We start from the raw sequence: 16305 nt of genomic DNA, 5'->3' as shown, positions 1-16305 counted from the left end.
GATATGACCCATGTACACCCAGTACTATCATGGCACTTATAACAGTCTGCCTTGCACTACACCTGGGGTATAAGCCTGCCCTACATTGCACTGAGCTCTTGGGAGCACAGCCCGTATCTTAAATCATCCACGGGCCCTTAAAAAATAGTGGATAAAAATTATTTAACTTAATACAAGTCAAGAAAGGTAAATAAGCAGAGGCTATGGATAATTTATTTCGTCTTGTAAAACAAAATAACATATCCTCATTAATTTAACTTACACTTTCCTAAAGTAACATAAACCTGTACAGTCATTTCAAAAGTCACTGCTAAACAAAATATCCTCTCCTGGAAATGCTTACCCTGTTGCAACAATACAATGATGTAACCGTTTCCTTCAACATAAATACGAAATGCCCTTAATTTAGTTGGGAGATTTCATGTATCTACTCTTCTAAATTGTAAATTCTGTTCAAAACAAACACCAAAAAAATGTTCCAAAGACGCAGGAGGACATAAGAGAGTGTCTGCCAATCCTGGTTTGAGCCAACTGCCGCCTGCATTGTTGGGAAGCCATTCCTGCCAAGCCAGGGTCAGGCATTCAGTCCACATTTTTTCCAACAAGTGCTTCACACACGCACAGTCCTTTAAAAGTCAACAAGAAAGAGTCCAACGCCCCCCGGGAAAACGAGGACTAACCATAGTGAAGCGCGTCCTATCAACCAGCACAAGAAGTCTGAGTAATTTCACAGCAAAGGTTAACTCGGTACACGCCAAAAGTCCACTCGGGTGTGGCGCACCTTCCCAGCCAGACCCGGTCAGAGAAAGGCGGCACCCCACTCGCACCTTCGCCGGGACCCGGGCGTGCGGGAGCGCGGGCTCAGCCAACCTCAAGTCCACCAGACCGCCAAGTTTCGATGGCGGGGAAGGAGGAGGAGGGTGAGACCACGGAAACCACAAACCACAATCACTTCACAGGAAAGCTCAACTCCCCGCCACTCCCGCACCGGAAACAGCGCGCAGGCTCCTCTCCACAGGGTAGGCGGCCGAGGGGGCTCGGCGCGGGCCTGGCGCGCGCACCGAGTCGGCTGGGACAAAGTTTAGAAACCGGGAGAAACTTTCCCGAGAGGAAGCGCGGCGTCGGCGCGGGGCCTGCCGCTCGCTCCGCTCCAGCCTCCACGGCCCCTCAACTTCCCGAGAGCCAGGAAGCGCCGGCCCCGCCCGCCGGGCCAGAGCGCAGGCCAGGGGCCCCGCACGGGCAGCGGGCCGGACGCCGCACCGCAGCCCGCCAGGAGCCCAATTCAGGGCAGTGTCGCGGAGAAGCCCGCGGCCCGCCCGCACGCAGGAGGAGCCCCTCAGCCCCGAGCCCGCGGTCGCCTGAAGAGAGTTACCTGCGGCGAGAGGGGCGAGCACAGGAAGATTCCCGAGGCCCGAAGCCGACGGCCACCGCTTTGTCTCCCTCCAGTCGAACTCCGAGGAGGAAATGGGCCGCCAGGCGCCCCCGCCCCTGGCCCGCCCCCCGCCCGCGGCCCCGGCCCCGCCCGCCCTTCCCAGCACCTCCCTCCGGCGTGCTCTTCCGTGCGCCTCCCGCCGCCGCCCCGCTTTCCCGGCCCTCGCTTTGGGGGTGAGGCCTCGACCGAGACCCTGGCGACGCCGAGCCGGAACTCCCCAAAGGACCTCTTGCTCCCCGCCTTGTCCCCCCGAGTTACTTCATCCCAGGCCCCTAATGGGCGTTCAGGCCGGGAGTGACCCCCACCCCCGAGAGGAAGGAGGAGCGGTGACTCCTGGAACAGCCCGGGAGCGGGGGAGGGCAGGTGAGTCACCGCTCCTCGCACAGGTGAGTCTCAGGGTGCTGCCCGCGCTGGTTCCACCTCCCCCCCCCCCCCCGGTGCCTCCACGACCTGGCGCGGCTACGCAGTCCTGAGGACGCTCCTCTGAGGAGTGCCACAGGTGATCCCGAGTAACAGGCTTCCAGAAAAGTACTCTAGGCCCACCCATTGGTTTTACGGAAAGTGGCTTCACAGCTTGAAGCGGAGTGGTACTAGAATCCGACTCTAAGGACTTTACAGCGTGATGTGGAAGGCTTCCTTGAAGTCATCTAACCCATCCCCTCACTTGACAGATCCGGAAGCCAAGAGCCCTCCTGTTGATAGATAAGAAGCACGTCACAGCAGCGTCCCCTCCTGAGATTGGCCCCCTACACACACACACATACACACACTCTCTCTCTCTGTCTTTCTCTCTCTCTCGATGGTCCTCGCTGCTATCTCTATCCCTCCAGCCACTTAGGGAATGTTATTCCCACCCTTCCTTATCTTCCTGGCGAATGCTCTAAAAAAACTTCAAAACAAACAAAACAATTACATACTAATTATCAGCCTGGTATAGAAAACGCTAATGAGGCTTCAACTCCCTCATCCTGGGATGAGGAACAAGGTTGATTTCGGTATTGGCCTAGAAATCCAAAATAAAGCAAGACCAATACCCAGTGCCACCTTGGTGCTGAGCCAGTATTGAGCAGGGCGCTAAGGAGACTGCCCTGAACATATTTACCCTTTTCTACTCACATCTCCCTCTCCCCCAGGAAATGCAAACTCCAGGAAGACAAACGGGTATTCCCCACAGCACCCAGCTTAGTGCTCATCCCCTAGACAATGCCAAGTTAACATCCACAGGTGAATGTGCCTACCGTAATTCAAAGCACTATGGGTTTGTGCTAGTTGAGAGATGTGGACCGGGGCACCTAGGTGGCTCAGTGGTTAAGCAGTGACTCTTGGTTTCCGGCTCAGGTCATGATCTCAAGGTAGGGAGATGGAGTCCCACCTTGGCCTCCCCATTCAGCACAGAGTTAGCCTGTCCCTCTCCCTCTGGTCCTCCTCTCCCTCCCTGCTATCTCACACTCCCTCTTTCTCAAATAAATTTTTAAAATCTTTAAAAAAAAAAAAAACTTCAAAAGAAAGAAAGAAGAGATGTGGACAACAGGCAATAGGACCATGAAGGAAGAGAACAAACTTAAAGACATACCATACTAAAGCCATTCTGGTCCATCTACACCCCATTCTGTTTCTGTCTGCAGAGTCTTTGCTTCTGTGGTCTCCCCTGCCTGGAGTGGCCATGGCTTCGCCCCACTACACTTGGCTACCTCAGAACATAGTAATCAGTCAATAAATATCTGTGTGAACCAGCCAGAGACAGTTAAAGGATTATGCTCCAGAGCTTTGTGTATCTATCACTTCACTCAGGAGCAAGTACTTAATTTGTGAGGCCCCTTGTTCAAAAATTATTAACAATTTTAAGAGAGCAACAGTGGAGCATTAATGAAGCCTTTCTAAGCACAAGGCTCTACTATAGGTTTAATATTTGCATCCGTCTAAATTCATATGTTGAAAACCTAATACCAAAAGTGATGGTAAAGATATGGGGCCTTTTCAAGGTGATTAGGTCATGAGGGTGGAACCCTTGGGAACGGGATTAGTGCCCTTACAAGAGAGGACCCAGAGATAACCCTTGCCCCTCCTCCATGTGAGGACGCAGCAAGAAGGATCAGACTATGAACCAGGAAGAGAGTTTTTACCAGAACCTGACCATGCTGATGCCTTGATCTTGGACTTTCCAGCCTCCAGAACTGTGAGAAATAAATTTCTGTTGTTTGTACTACCCAGTCTGTGATATTTTGTTAGAACAGTGCAAAGGCCCTAAAGATGAAAGTGCAGGGGTTGTTTTGGGAAGAGGAGGTTCAGGTGACAAAAAAGATATGAAGATAGACTCGCAGTGTGTCCTATAAGCAAAGGGGAGTCAGCTTTTACCTCTGAGAAACCATGAAAAGCTTACCAGGGAAGACTTGAGCATTTATTGTGTCCCAGGCGCTTGCTTCGTGCCAGGGGAAGGGGGGAGCATGACAGGGAATAAAACTAACCTGATCCTGTTCTCCCACAACCTAAAATGTAATGGAAGAGACAGCTATTAAAACAGGTAAACTCTAAAAAGAAAGTCAAGTGTGAAGATAGAAGACAGAGACAAGTCGGTTTTGGGGGGCAATTAACCTAATCTGGGTTCAGTGATCTGAGGAAGGGACCTTTATGCTATGACCCAGTCCAGTAACACTTCAGCACTCACCTCTCCACCAAAACTGCTTTTATCAAGGTCCCTGATGACATTCATGATGCTACATGTGGTCTGTCTCTGTCCACAGTTGACTTGTACCATTTTCAGTGTTTGATCACTCCTAGGCTCTTCTAAGTTTCTTCCAGCCTCCCTGGCTGCAACTTATTCTCCTTTGGAGATTCTTTCTAAATCCTCCCAACCTCTACATATTAGAGCAGCAGTTCTCAAGGTGTAGTCCTAAGGACTCCTAAGTCCCTTAGCAGGGGGTAGTAAGGTGGAAACTATTTTCATAATTATATTAGAATATCATTTGCCTTTTTCACTCCCAGTCTCTCATGGTGTACAGCACAGTATTCCAGGCTACATGACGTGTAATAGGGCATCACACAGAATGCAGAAGCAGAGAGAGAATCCAGTCACCTTGTATTAAGCCAGACAGTAAAGAGATTTGCAAAAAATGCAAAATAATGACACGCCTCCCTGAATTTCTTTTTGTTTTAAAAAACATTGTCATTTTTCTTTAAAAGATGATATTTATGATAATTTAATAATACAGTAAACATTGATAGATAAAATTCACATAAACAAAAGCCCTTTGAGATCCTCAAAAAGTTTTAAGAGTATACAAGGTTCTTGAGATCAAAAAGTTTAAGAACTGGGACTCCTGGGTGGCTCATTCAGTTAAGCGGCTGCCTTTGGCTCAGGTCATGATCCCAGGGTCCTGGGATCGAGCCCCATGTGGGGCTCCCTGCTTGGCAGGGAGCCTGCTTCTCCCTCTGCCTGCCATTCCCCCCATTTGTGCACTCTCTCGCTCTCTCTGACAAATAAAAAAAAAAAAATCTTAAAAAAAAAAAAGTTTAAGAACTGCCGTTAGAGTGTCCCAGGACTCCATCCTTACACCTCTTTTTCTGTTTGCCATAATCCCATTGGTGATCTCATCCAGTCTTTTGGCATTAAGTATGGTGACAATTACAGGTTTATATCACAGCCTGAATCTTTCTCCTGAATTCTGAACTCCCATATCCATTTCCCTACTTGATACCCCCATTTGGACACCTAGTAGGCATCTAGGCATCTCACACTTCATATGTCTGTATGTCTAAAACTGATTTCCTGATAACTCTGTCTAAACCTGCTGATCCCACGGTTTTCTTCATTTCATTAAATGGCAACTCCAGGGGCACCTGGGTGGCTCAGTCAGTTAAGTGTCTGCCTTATGCTCAGGTCATGATCCCAGGGTCCTGGGATTGAGCCCGCATCGCATCGGGCTCCCTGCTCAGCAGTAGTCTGCATCTCTCTCTCCCTCTGCCCCTCCCCCTGACTCATGCGCATGCTCTCTCTCTCTCAAATGAATAAATAAAATCTTTTTTAAAAAATGGCAACTCCATTCTTCTAGTTGTTTAGGCCAAAAACTGTGGAGTCATCCTTGACTATGTTCTTTACCTCACACATTTTATATCTGTTTCCTCAACAAGTCTGTGCCTCTACCTTTAAAACATATTCAGTGTGTGTGTGTGTGTGTGTATATATATATATATTTTTTTTTTTTTTTACCATTTCCTCTGTTACCATCCTGAATCAAGTCATCATCATCACTTAACTTGAATTTCACTGGAGCCTTCTCACTGGTCTTTGTACTTTTACCTTGCCTCCCTCAATCTAGTCTTAATTCAGCAGCCGGAGTGATCCTGTTAAAATATAAGTCCAGGGGCGCCTGGGTGGCACAGCGGTTAAGCGTCTGCCTTCGGCTCAGGGCGTGATCCTGGCGTTCCGGGATCGAGTCCCACATCAGGCTCCTCCGCTATGAGCCTGCTTCTTCCTCTCCCACTCCCCCTACTTGTGTTCCCTCTCTCGCTGGCTGTCTCTACCTCTGTCAAATAAATAAATAAAATCTTAGAAAAAAAAAATGTAAATCCAAACATGTCACTCCTACTCTGCCCAAAAGTCTCCATTGGCTCCTATCCCACCCAGAGTAAAAGGCAAGGTCCTTATAAGGGCCTACAGAACTCACCTGCTCCTACACATTTCTCTGACACACTGGCCTCTTTACTATTCCTGGAACCCAACCGGCAGTCTCTCGCCTTAGGGCCTTTGCTTTCTGCCTGGAATACTCTCCTCCAAATAGCTGTCTGACTCACTCTCTCACCTCCCCCAGGTCTAGGCTCAGCTGTCACTTTTTGAGAGAGGCTTCCTACTTAAAATTGCAACCCCTTCCTCCAACATTCCCATCCCTCTTTCCTTGCTTTATATTTCTGCTTAGGGCGTATCACCATCTGACATATAAAGTCATACGTATATTTATTTTTTAACTTACCGTTTTCTCCTGTCTTCCAGTAGAATTTAAGCCTCGTAAGAGCTAGAGTTTTTGTCTGTTTTGTTCAGTGCTGTGTCACTGGTGTCTAGAAGAGTGCCTGGTACACAGCAGATCTCTCAATAAATATTTATCAAATGAATGAAAAAATAAGTCGGACCTTAAAAAAGACATTGACAAGATGGATAAGGAGGGAAGGAAAGAGTTTGATTCTAGACCAAGGGACAAGGAAGTTTGAAGGCCCTGAGTCCCATTACAGGAAAAGAAGTTCTTTGATTCAGAAGCTGGTAAGGTAGGTAGAAGCCAGACTGGAGAGGACTTTATAAGGCTTTATACTTTATTGTGAGGGGAACAGGACATCACAGAAGATTTTTAACAAAAAGATGGGATCATATTTTGTTTTTTAAAATTTTACTTTGGAGGGGCGCCTGAGTGGCTCAGTCGTTAAGAGTCTGCGTTCGGCTCAGGGCGTGATCCCGGCGTTATGGGATCAAGCCCCGCATCAGGCTCCTCCGCTGGGAGCCTGCTTCTTCCTCTCCCACTCCCCCTGCTTGTGTTCCCTCTCTCTCTGGCTGTCTCTCTCTGTCAAATAAATAAATCTTTAAAAAAAATAAAAAATAAAAATTTTACTTTGGAAAAAAAGATTATGTTTGAACAACATATACATATCCATTTTAATGCTCTTTTCTCATAGCCACTGAGCCATTTAAAACATATCATCTGTTCAGACCCCTCCATTACTTCCTATCTCACTCTGAATAAAATCTGCATGATCTTGCCTAGCAACCTCAGATCCATCTTTGGCTTTTTCCCTGTATCTTTCCCTCCCACCCACCCTGGGGTCCTAGACTTTTCCATAACACATCAAGCACCTTCCTGCCTCATGGCCTTTGCATTTCCAGTTCCCTCTCCTTGGAATGGTCTTCCCTCATAGCATTTTATCTCACCCCATGGCCTCATTCAGATCTCAAAGGTCTCCTTGTCCAAGAGGCATTCCCTAACTACCCCTTGTAAAATACTACTAGCACCCACTTTCCTCCACTCCCCTCTCCATTTTCTTTCTTTTTTTTTAAGATTATTTTTAAAGATTTTATTTATTTATTTGTCAGAGAGAGAGAGAGAGTACAGAAGCAGAGAGCGCAGCAGAGGGAGAGGGAGAAGCAGGCTCTCTGCTGAGCAGGGAGCCCTACGTGGGGCTTGATCCCAGGACCCTGGGATCATGACCTGAGCTGAAGGCAGATGCTCAACCAACTGCGCCACCTGGGCACCCCTGCATTTTATTTCTTTACCCTACTGTACTTCATATCACTTGTCACCACCTAATACAGTATATGGCTATTTAATTACTTACTGTCTGTCTTCCCCATTGGAATGTAAGTGTCATTAAAGCAGTAATTTTTTCTTCTGTTCCCTGTTGTGGTTTCCAGTGCCTAGAACTGTGCCTGGCAGGTAACAGGTACTCAGTTGAATAAATGGTTACAAGTGTATAAGAATACGCAGCAAAGTGTTACAGTGGTTACATGCAGGGAGGGGAATTAGGAGGCCTTTTAGGCTTACTGTATAGAGAATAGTGTATAAAATATAGATGTAGTGGATGGAAAAAAGTGGGTAGATTTGGGAGCTATGAAAAGGACAGAGGATCCTAGGTCTTGCCAATAGATTGGATATGGAGCTTTCCAACTTGCTCAGCTGAAGAAACAGTGTTGCCATTTACCCAGATGGAGAGCCCTGGTGGTAACGGAGATAGGGACGGATGGGGTGGGAAACACGGATGGGGTGGGAAATAGTGCGCACAAAGAGCTATTTTGGGTCATGTTTAGTTTTAGTGCCTACCAGACATCTAAGAAGAGATATCCTGCAGACAGGGGTATATCCAAATCTGAACTCAGGAAAGGCCCTGAGAGGAGCTAGAGGTGTTGAACTCATCTGCACCTGGAGATTGTGTAGCAAGAAGAGATGGAGGCCCAAGACCAACTTTTAAGAGGAAGAGGCTGAAAAGATTGGGGAAAAAACAGTGTAAGTGATCTCAAAAATCCAGTATATAAGTAGACAGGAAATGACAAGATTCTAATGTAGGAAAGGAACTGGTGCACTTTAGAGATTTTATTTATTTATTTGACAGAGAGAGAGCACACAAGCAGGGGGAGAGGCAGGTAGAGGGAGAAGCAGGCTCCCCATGGTGCAGAGAGCCAGACACAGGGGTTTGAAGAATTGGAGCATTTTAGCAAAGGAAAGGAGGGCTCTGGGCTGCAGGAGGGAACTCGGTGTCCTGTTCTGGCTTCTCTTCCTCTTAAAAGTTGGTCCTGGGCCCCCGATGTGAGTGAGGCTCGATTCCAGGACTCCGGGATCGTGACCTGAACCAAAGGCAGACACTTACCCGACTGAGCCACCCAGGGGCCCCTTAGAATACTTTATTCTTTTTAGAACAGTTTTAGGTTCACAGCAAAATTGAGAGAGAGAGAGTTTTCCCATGTAGTCCTTGTCCCCACATATTCATAGCCGCCACCATTATCAATATTCCCCACCAGAGTAGTACATTAGGTAAAACCGATGAGCCTATATTGACATATCATAATCACCCAAAATCATAGTTTACATTAAGGTTGACTCTTGGCGTGTATTCTACAGGTTTGGACAGATGTGTAAAACATGTATCCTTCATTATAATATCATACAAAGAATTTCACTGCCCCGAAAATCTGCTGTGCTCTGCCTATTCATCCTCGCCTCCACTTCTCATTCTCGAGGGCCATTTTTGACACCACCGGTCAGAGAGGCCTTCTGTGACCACACCCCCACACCCCACTCTCTACCGCAGTACTGTATTGCTACTCCCTAGAGCACTCAACCCTCTCTAGAACTGCCCAGTTTGTTTACTGGTTTATTTTCTCTCTCCTCCATTAGATTCTAAGTTCCATGAGGACAGGAATCTTGTCTGACTTTTTCACTTCTCTGCTTCTATAATTTAGCACAGTTCCTGGAACATAAAATGCACTTTAAAAACATTTGCAGGCGGGGCACCTGGGTGGCTCAGTCGTTAAGCATCTGCCTTTAGCTCAGGTCATGATCCAGCGTTCTGGGATCGAGCCCCACATCAAGCTCCCTGCTCCACGGGGAGCCTGCTTCTCCCTCTCCCACTCCCCCTGCTTGTGTTCCCTCTCTCACTGCCTCTCTGTCTGTCAAATAAATAAATAAAATCTTTAAAAAAAAAATATTTGCAGGGGCCCCTGGCTGGCTCAGTCAGAAGAGTGTGCAACTTTTGATCTAAGGGTCGTGAGTTCGAGCCCCATGTTACATGCAGAGATTACCTAAATAAATACAACTTAAAAAAATAGATTTGCAGAAAGAATGAGTGGCCATAGATATGGGAGGAAAATCAAGTGGCACTGAAACCAAGGAATTGTTCACTAATGTCAACTGACGACATTTTGGTTGAGGCTTACATTTGGTAAGGTTTCAACTCACTTCAGGTTGTTGAACACAGTGCACATAATCACGAGGGTTAAACTGCACCAAGAATGTTATAGAAAAGCAATCAAAAAAGTCAATCAGCACACTTTATGGAGTATTCTAAAGAGTTACACAAAATAATGTCAAAATGTTAATAAAGATGAACTATCAGAGATCATTCTGGAGACTCTCTACATTAAGAGGGCTTCATTATTATTTATCTACATTGGGCTGGTTAAATAGCTTCACAGTTTGAAAAGCACTTTTCCTGGATGTTATCTCATTTGAGGCACTTCACAACCCTTAAGGAAGGTAAAATCAAAATAAGTGAAGATCCAAAAATGATGAAGATGAGAATTGGCCTGGCAACTTTGGAATGAAAGATTGGAAAACTGTTACCTCCTATGTCCATGAAATGATGACCACTCCCCCCCCCACACACACACACACGACCACCACCATTAAGTCCCAAAGAAGAAATCAAAGGGACTCTTGGCTTAGCCCAGGGAAGGCCAACAAAGGTCGTCGGGTTTGGACAAGAGTCAGTAAAAACCAAAGGTAAAACCAAAGTGTGGGATGGGACCATCAGGGTCAAAGGCAAATGGATGCCTGGTGGCTCTGGTTGCCTCTCTGTTCCTTTTCAGATGGGTGGGCAGAAAGCATTAAAGCCCTGCCACCCTGGAAGTTTTGTCTATTAGCTGAGCTAACATCAGGGTATCTTCCTCATTTCTGTGTAGCTCAGTAACTCACAGCTCTAGCAGTTCATTAGAATCACCTGGAGAGCTTTTTAAAAATATGATACCCAGGGGCACCTGGGTGGCTCAGTCTGTTAAGCACCTGCCTTCAGCTCAGGTAATGATTCCCAGGGTCCTGGGATCGAGCCCCACGTTGGGCTCCCCACTCAGCAGGGAGTCTGCTTCTCCCTCTCCCTCTGCCTGCTGGCACTCTCTCTCTCTCTCAAATAAATAAACAAAATCTTAAAAAATATATATATGATACCCAGGCACTACCCCCCAGAAGCTGGAATTCAACTCTTCTTAGGTAGGGATTAAGCAATTTTTAAATCTCCCAGGGTGATTCTAATATGGAGCCAGAGTTGAGAATCACCGATAACCAGTCTAAGCCTGGGCAGAAAACAAAGTCAAGTATACTTACAACTCATTCATTCATTAATTTGCTCATACAATAATAATTATTTTAACACTCAATAACTAAAAATAATGATAGCTCATATCTAATAAGTCCTTGGTATACGCCGTGCTCTGTGCTAAGAGCTTCACTTGTCACCCAAGCCTCTCAACAATCCTGAAGTAGTTACTATTGTATTCCTCATTCTATGAATGAGAACACAGAAGCTCGGGTCACACTGGGAGTATGTGGCAGTGCTGGGACCCAGATGTGCCAGAATCCAGAACCAGGCTCTTAACCACCCCTACTGGGCCTCTGAGATATCAATGACTTATAAAAACTTTTTGTTGAAAAGCCAAATTCAAAATAGTTTTCATGTCACACCATGGCAGAGATAATTTAAATTCCTAGTTCTTATGCTCTATCCATTTTGTCTTTTTGCATAGCTTCGATTAGACAAATGGGGCTGGTTGGGGGTTTGGGGGTAGGGGAAGGGCAGGGGCTCCCTTATATCTCTCCCAGGCCTCTTCTAACAGACGATGCTGTTGGCTTTAACCAGTGGGTTAAGTTTAAAAAACAAAAACGAAAAACTTAGGCCCTTGACACTTATGAAACATGTGTAAGGTTCTCTTTATTCATGCTATTCATCTTCCCTGCAGAAAGCGAAATCAAGAGTTAGCTCTTAAAATCAGTCAGCAGCGGGTGTTCATGATTCTCTCCTCTCTGATACGATAAAAGATGTGTATACAAAAACAAACACTTCCCGCCCCTTTCAGGCTCATATTTTTGTTGATGACAATGGAGAAAGAGAACTTGAAAGGAAAAAAGTTAAAGACTGACAACCAAGCAAAATTATATCTAAAAATAAGTCTTTTAAAAAAGGGGAGGGCAACGGAGGAGTAGGGATGGGCTTTATTCTTCTCTTTAAAACTATCAGTGGGCTTTAGTATGAAAACCTGGTTCTTTGTATTCACCATTCTAAAAATTCTTTTTTGGTCTGGCATTTTTAGATTTTTATAGGAGTATAAAAAGTGTTATCAAAATAAGAATTGTTGCATTGTAGCATAAACGGAATTAAACTAATACACTTTAGATCTCAGATGTATTGGTGAATGAGTCATGTGTCTCCATTCATTGCTTCTGTTGCCTGACAACAATTTTTCTAGATTCCGAGAAACTTTGAGAAAATAAATTCCACTGGAACGGAGCAGAGAGATACATCTGCCAGGAATCTTTACGTGCCCCGTAGGTCCCCACATAAGTGTTCTGAATACAGGAGCACTTAAAATGGAAGCCAGGGCAGCCTTTGTTTTTTGCTCACCCAGAGTGAATCTGATTCCAGGTTGGGGACTCAGGCCGGCTGAGTAGGCCCTGGGATTCCAGGACTCATGAGCTCCCAGTGGAGCGTGGCAAACCTCCCTCCATTGGTTCTTACCAGTCCAGCTTCTTTATTTCTTTCATCCCAGTAAATCAGTCTTCTGTCTGCCTGGGAGTCTGGCAGAATCTGCCCCTTTACCACAGAAGGCTATTATCATATTCATATGTCCATTCACTTCCTCAATTAACAACTACTTTGGAGCACCGACTGTATGACACACATGGTACTAGACCCTGTACCTACAGTAGTGGGCAGCCCTGTGACATTTACACTCTCGAGGGCAAGAAAGACAGTAAGTAGGTAACAATTAAAGGGACAGAATGATTTCAGATAGGGGTAAATGATAAGAGTGATGGGGAAGAGTCATGCTCATTCAGACAGAGAGCTCAGGAGAGGCCTCACTGAAGAGACGATGTTTGTGCTGAGAGTTGAATGACCAGAGGAGCCTGGTGATGAAGCCGAATGTCCCAGAGGAGGAAAGAGCAAGTGCAAAAGCCCCAGAGTGGGAATAAGCCTGGGATAGTCAAGGAACAGAAGGAAGGCCAGTGCCCTGGGGGGTTGTAAATAAGGAGAAGAGTAGTATTAGATGAGGTCAGAAAAGTAGGCAGCAGCCAAATCATGTAAGACCCTGGAGGTGATGGTAAGGAGCTTGGGTTGTCCTTTCAGAACAATGGGAGGCCCCCGGGGGGATTAAGAAGTGGAGTGAACGTGGGGCGCCTGGGTGGCACAGCGGTTAAGCGCCTGCCTTCTGCTCAGGGCGTGATCCCAGCGATCTGGGATCGAGCCCCACATCAGGCTCTTCCGCTATGAGCCTGCTTCTTCCTCTCCCACTCCCCCTGCTTGTGTTCCCTCTCTCGCTGGCTGTCTCTATCTCTGTTGAATAAATAAATAAAATCTTTAAAAAAAAAAAAAAAGAAGTGGAGTGAACGTGATCTGATTTGCATTTTTAAAAGGTCACTTTGTTGTATTAAGCATGGAGTGTAAGGGAACAGAAGTAAATGCCTATCAGCATTCATTCATCTATTCAAATATTCAAAATATTTTTGTGGTGCCCAATTGCCAGGCAACGTACCAAGCACTGGGAAATCATGGTGAGAAAAACATAATTCCTCCCCTCAAGGAGTTTATAAAACCATTGGAGAGACAGAGGAGTATGTAGGCTCTTAAAATGAGCTAAGTACTGTGCTGGGAGTAACCTCCATGTGATATAGGAACCCAGAAGAATTCATTCATTCATTCATTCATTCATTCATTCATTCATTGAATATTTACGTGCCAAGCTCTTAAGATACAGTGGTGACGTAAACAGACAAGGCACATATCCCCATGGTGTTTACAGATAAGTGGAGGAGACACAGACATTAAACACCCTCACAGACCTATATCATTACCCATTGTGATATAAGTTATGGAAGACAAACAATGTGACTGGATAGGAGGGGAGCCTGATAGAGTCTGGGAGGACTCAGGAGCCCTGAAGGATGAGCTGCAGATATGTAGTTAAGTAGGTAAAAAAAGGAGAGGAAGATTGTATACCTCAATAAAACAGGGGAAAAAAGAAGGGGAAGAGTAGTGTGGGCCAGCCTTAGCTCCATGGGTCAGGAAAGGCTTTCTGACATCTAAGCTGAGTCCTGAAGGATAAGTACAAGTTAGCCAGGTGAGGGGAGCTGGAGGGGAAGGGAACGCATTCCAGAACAAGGGAACGGTCTATGTAAAGGCATGGAGACAAGAGAACATTGTGGATTCTAGAAAAAACAAGGTGTTCCATATGGCTGGTCTGTAGAGTAGAAAGCCACAGCAAGGTCAAAGAGAATGGAGAAGTAGGCAGGATGAGAATCACGCTCTACTAATAATTCTTTTGAACCTCATTCTGAGGGCAGCAGGAAACTGCTAAAGGACTTGAAGCAGGAGAAAGACCAAGCCGGATAAGTGTTAGAAGCTTCTCTGGACACAAAGAGGAGACTGGCTGAGCCCTCACGACCTACCATACTTTACAGAGCATAGCAGATCCTACTGAAAGTAGACATTATGCCCTCCGTGAAATCCCTCTTAGGACTTTCTGCATTGAGGGAGGGCCAGTTTTGCAAATGAGTTTGGCCGCTCTATCACTGCCTCTTCCCACTGTTCACAGCCCAGCGCAGGACCAGCAAGAGTCATGAATTCAAAGGACATCTGCTTGCTGTGCTGAGCAACAACTTCTCCGTGCCTCCATAACTGGGCGTACCAAGGAACCCAGTTTCCTCTGCCTCACGGGCCAAAATGTGCTGCACACAGCAAGGGCCCTTTAGATCTCAGTGGCTTATTCCTTTCATTAATTTGCTTAAGGTGAGGCTATGACATCTGCCTCCTGCCCAGACTATCACTTGCACTCAGCATTTTGGTTTCACCTTGAACTTTCAGCCAAACATCTAGCTCTCTACACCAAAGCTATTTTCGCCTGGTGGTGGGCAATGTCTTCTGATCGCCCTGACCTCCAAGGGGTCTTTAGGTTTAGGGGTGGAGAGAAGGTATCCTCTGTCTCCACTGAGGCTACGGCCCAGGACACCAGGGTGAGATTTCCAAAATGTGCCCTAGGTAGGTCTTTCCTGCCTCAAATGGCTTCCCATTATTACAGGAAAAAATCTAAACAATTTAGTGTGGCCCACAGAGCCCTTTGGGATCACTCCCTTCCACCAGCTGTCCCCCTGTCCAGAGGGCTCTTCCCCCAGATATCCCAGTGGTGGTGCCTTCTTATTGTTTGGGTCTCAAATTAAATGTTGCCTTCTAAACTTGGCCTCCCTGACAACACACTGTAAGGTAGCTGGATAGTCACGCTCTATCCCATCACCCCACTGTATTTTCTTCATAGCTTATGTCACCATCCAAAATTAGTTGTTTATCTACTTGCTAATTGTTGGTCTTCTCCCTCTAGAACATAGTTTGACAGCTTGGTACTTGTCTGTCTTGTTTACTGTTTTATCCCCAGTACCCAGAACAATATCTGGCACACAGTAGGTGCTGAATGATTGAATAGTCCTGGCCTATCTTTCCACCCTCATCCCAATCCATTCCTACATTACTCCCTAAGCTTTGAAGGGATGGAGGTCCATGGAGGTCTTCAGACCTGCCTTGCTAATGGAAGCCCCTAATTCATTCAACCTAGAACAACTTTCTTCCTTTTCCAGCCGCCAACCTTCTCACTCCCACACTTATTCTCCCTTCTCTTCCAGATTCTGAAATCCTCCCAGATAGTCAAGCCTGGTACACACTTCTGTCAAGGCTCATCTCACTGTACTGCAATGAGACATTTACCTGTCATCTACCCCAGTGGCCCATGTCTGTGAGCCCCTAAAAGCAGACATTCATTTACCTCCTTCTCCATAGGACACATGACAATAATCAGCACACAGTAGGCACTTCACTAACGTTTGTTGATAGAAAAATGTGGTTCAGAGAAACATGAATTAGGAAGCCATGGTCATGTTTCTGGCAGTGGTAGGAGGGGCTGTCATAAATCTAGACCTACAGTAGAGAGCAGCCTCTTCCTATGAGCCAAACCAGGAAAATAAGACCATATTAAATGGTGATAATGCAGAGCAAAAGGAGGTGGGTACGGCCAAATAGACCCTGCTTCTCACCATCCACGTACTCCCAAGTGGGCAGCAGCAGTTAATTCACCAGTGAGAAATCCAGGAGAAGCTCACTATCAGCTCTGGCAGGATCAGTCCAGGAGGCCTGGAGAAGTGCCAGCTAAAGTTGCACAGCGCTTCCACTCCTCCAAACATGTCCTCAGACTTCATCGCACTAGAGTCGGGGGTGAAGGACAACAATTTTCACCCTATCAATGAGACTCAGAGAGGTCCCGCAGCCTGCCCAAGGAGACACCATCAGGAGTGAATTGCTCTTTGAGCAATGCCTTTATTCTGCTATTCGGGAGCCCCTAACGTGCTCATCCAAGATTTAGTTGCTAAGCT

General features: G+C 46.3%; 1 protein-coding gene across 3 annotated transcripts in view; it reads right to left on the bottom strand.

Moving 5' to 3' along the window:
• Positions 1-16305, bottom strand: part of CTNNA1 (catenin alpha 1) — a 300857-nt gene that overhangs the window by 170785 nt on the left and 113767 nt on the right. Inside the window, exon 1 of one of the 3 annotated variants that reach the window (XM_026508084.4) lies at positions 1373-1502. The exons of 1 other annotated variant lie outside the window; for it this stretch is intronic. The gene's annotated coding sequence lies outside the window, so the exon portion shown is untranslated. Of the gene's footprint in view, positions 1-988; positions 1200-1372; positions 1503-16305 lie in introns of those variants that run through there. One more of the 3 variants, XM_057307159.1, reaches the window with a different exon arrangement.

Source organism: Ursus arctos, unplaced genomic scaffold, assembly GCF_023065955.2.
Source record: "Ursus arctos isolate Adak ecotype North America unplaced genomic scaffold, UrsArc2.0 scaffold_5, whole genome shotgun sequence".
In the NCBI taxonomy this organism is placed as follows: domain Eukaryota; kingdom Metazoa; phylum Chordata; class Mammalia; order Carnivora; family Ursidae; genus Ursus; species Ursus arctos.
This window is presented reverse-complemented; position numbering and strand designations above follow the sequence as displayed.